This window comes from Macaca fascicularis, chromosome 1 (genome assembly GCF_037993035.2).
Source record: "Macaca fascicularis isolate 582-1 chromosome 1, T2T-MFA8v1.1".
Taxonomy (NCBI): Eukaryota; Metazoa; Chordata; class Mammalia; order Primates; family Cercopithecidae; genus Macaca; species Macaca fascicularis.
In genome coordinates, this window is record NC_088375.1 from 58,625,284 (window position 1) to 58,629,022 (window position 3,739).

The window sequence follows — 3,739 nt, forward strand, 5'->3', positions numbered from 1 at the left end:
GCACCACCGCCCACCGGGAAGGAAGCATGGACTGGCAACAAAGTGTCTTTACCGTGTGCCATCTGATTGCAAACAGAACTGGGCTTTCCAAGAGAAACTGAGGAGGACAGTGGAGAGCTTTTGTCTTGAACCCAGGAAGTGGAGGTTGTAGTGAGCCGAGATCGCGCCACTGCACTCCAGCTTGGCGACAGAGCGAGAATCCGTCTCAAAAAAAAAAAAGAAAAAAAAAAAAAAAAGAGCGAGAGAATGGCCACAGAGGCCAGGGCATTAGGGCTCGCTGGACCAGGGATGCTGCAGGGAGCTTGGGCTTGTGGTGAGAGAGGGGCCAGGTTTTGCTCTCCCCAAAACAGGGGTCCAAGTCTCCCCAAGCAGGGCCACAGAAAGCAGGGGGTCCCAGGTTAAATTAGAGCCTCCTGGCCACCCCGTTTCCCAACCTCTACCCCCCAGCACTTTCACCCTTAGGGTTTCTTCCTCGAGGGCACACAGACGAGCAGACTTCTGGCAACTGTCGACCCCTGGGGGTCCCGCCCGGGAGAGCGAGTTACACGCAGGGCAGAGGTCAGGGATAGCGCGTCAGGGGCCAGTGCTCTCCATGGGCAGTGCGAGGTCACGGTCCTGTGGTCCCTGAAATCTTCTGGGAGCCCAGGTGGCCAGGATAGAAGAGCTGAAGAGGAAGGGGGAGGAGGAAAGAGAGAGAGCGAAGGAAAAAAAAAAAGTGAAGAAAGAGAGGAGGCGGGTAGGTTAGGAAGAGGACCCTAACTCCCTGGAGAGGACCTGGGAACACTGAGAAACCAGCCCAGGATTGCTGGCCAGGAGGATGCTGGTGTGTCTCTGGGGAGCAGGCTCCTTTCCCATCTCACACAACTCAAGAGTCTGAGCCCCAGGGATGGGCTTGCCCCTGTCCTCCAAGCATCTCTCTAGATTCAGTATCCTGGACCCATTTGGAGGGTTTTCTTCCTTTGAAGCAGCTGAGTGAGGCCCCCTGGCTGGACCTGCTAAGTCGGCTGTATGTGTTTCGCATAGCTACTTACCTGCCTGCAGCCCACCCTGCACCCAATCAGTGGAGAGGGATCTGGTCCACAGAGGCCGAGGCCAACAGAGGATAGTGCCCCTCCTGCACCTGCCTCTGGCTGCCAGCTGCAGGATGCGGTCAGGAGAGGAAGTGAGGCCTAGGCCCGAGTCATTCTGGGGTTTCCAGAGAGCTTCTCACTGAGGGCATTGACAGGGCACTGTCTGGGTCTAGGCAGGCCTCCCTCTCCTCATCCCGCCCCTGGAGCAAGGGTGGGGTGAAGGGGAGAGTGGGAAAGTTGAGCCTCCTCCCCCTCTTCCTCTGCCTGGCCAGAGGGCCTGAGGATTTCGAAGCTGGACCAGGATAGCTTCCTCCGGGCAGGGGGAGGGCTGAGTGAGTCCCTCTACTTCGTAGGACGGTGCTTCAGGGTGTGCGCAGCTGCCCAGCTACCATGCAGCTTTTAGAGGCTCAGCTAAGGACATCCAACTCTGCTTCCCTTTCTCCTCCCCAGCAAGAACTTGAAGTTTTTCCCCACTTCCCTTCCGCTTAACAGAAAAGCCCATCTGACCGAAAATGCTTGCCCCTTCAGCCAAACTGGGAAGGAGAGAGAGCTGATGGGGGCTTAGCGGCCTCTTCCAAATCGCACCTCCTTCATCCCCCTCCATGGGCTGAGCAGTCAGTTTCCAGTGAGGACTCTGGTTTGTGCCTCCATGATGCCTACTTCTCAGGCCCTTGACCTCTTCCCTCCACCTTTGACCCACTTTCACCCCACTGCCACAACGGGAGTCTAGGCGCCATCGCCCTCACCTGCACTCTGCACTCGTGCCTGCCCATGCTTTCTCCCCACTCCAACCACTCACAGGCCATTCATTTTCTAAAGGTCAGTCTGTCCAGTTCATCTCCTGGGTCAACATTTTTCAGCAGTGTGATGGTTAATTTTACATGTCAACTTGGCTAGGCCCAGTGCCCAGATATTTGGTTAAACTTTTTTTCAGATGTTTCTAGAAGGTGTTTTGTTGTTTTGTTTTTTTTGTGTGTGTTTTTAGATGAGATTAACATTGAAATTAATAGACTTCGAGTAAAGCAGATTACCCTCCAATCTGTGGAAGGCCTGGTTGGAACAAAGTCTGATCTCTCTGGAGCAAGAATGAATCCTGCCAGCAGGTTGCCTTCAAACTTGAACTCCAGCTCTTCCCTGGGTCTCCAGCCTGAGAGTCTAGCCTGCAGATTCTGGACGTACCAGCTTTCACAATCCAATGAACCAGTTCCTTAAAAATCAATCAATCTCTCTCTTGCATTCTCTCTTTCTCGATATAGCTGTCTATTTACCTATCTATACATACACATCTTACTGGTTCTGTTTCTCGGAGAACACTGATTAATTCAAGTAGCTTCTCTTCAACTTCAGTATAAAAATCTTAAATCCTCACCTAGCCCACAAGGCTCTTAGTCATCTTAGCTCATATATTGCCTTTGTACAAATTAGAAAAAGCCACCCTCTCTAGGCAGATACAACTCTGACCAAACACAGGGCGAGGTGGGTGGAGAATGGTGAACCTTCCCTCTTAGTATGGTGCACAACCTGGACAACCACATGGAGCTGCCTTACTTTTGTTTGTTTGTTTGTTGTGTGTGTGTGTTTAGTTGAGACAGAGTCTCACTCTGTCACCCAGGCTGGAGTGCAATGGAGTGATCTCAGCTCACTGCAACCTCTGACGCATGGGTTCAAGCAATTCTCATGCCTCAGCCTCCTGAGTAGCTGGGACTACAGACGCCCAGCACTGTGCCTGGCTAATTTTTTTTTTGTATTTTTAGTAGAGACAGGGTTTCACCATGTTGCCCATGCCATTCTTGAACTCCTGACCTCAGGTGATCTGTCCGCCTTGGCCTCCCGAAGTGCTGGGATTACAAGTGTGAGCCACCGAGCCTGGTCGTTCATTGTGAGTTTCTTTTTTTTTTTTTTTTTTTTAGACAGGGTCTTTCCCTGTCTCCCAGGCCAGATTGCAGTTTCGGGATATTGACTCACTGCAACCTCCGCCTCCCTGCTCAAGTGATCTTCCTACCTCAGCCTCCCAAGTAACTGGGACTGCAGGTGTGTGCCACCACTCCTGGCCAATTTCTTTATTTTCTGGTAGAGACGGGTTTTCACGATGTTGCCCAGGCTGATCTCCAACTCCTGACCTCAAGCAATCCTCTGGCCTGGGCCTCCCAAAGTGCTGGGATTATAGGTGTGAGCCTCTGCGCCTTGCTGCCCTGCTTCTGGATGAGCCCCTGACTGACGAATTAGCTTCGTCTCTCTTCCATATTCTCTCCCTTTACTCCTTCCTTATCCCAAACCCTAACCTCCCTGCAGCTCCTGGAACCCGCTGTGCTCCCTTGCTGCTGTGCTTTTGTACACCTGTCACTGCTGTTTCAAGCCCCCTCTTATCTTCTGTTATTGCTTCCTCTGGCCAAGCTTTGCCAAGGCTCAGCCTGGGTCAGCCTCCCCTCTCCTTGCCCGGGGTCCCAGCCCTTACTTCAGATACTGTGCTGCTTCATCACTCGTCTAGATTGGATACTCCTCCAGTGAATAGGGCTTGAGCTTTGATCCATCGGGCTGGGCACTAGTAGATGCTCAATAAATGTTTGGTAACAAGTGAAAACTGGGAAGTGAATGAATGGATGAACGGGGACACAGCAGCTCGCAGCGGGCAGCAGGAGGCGCTCCCCGAGAGGGTGCTCCTTCCCTTC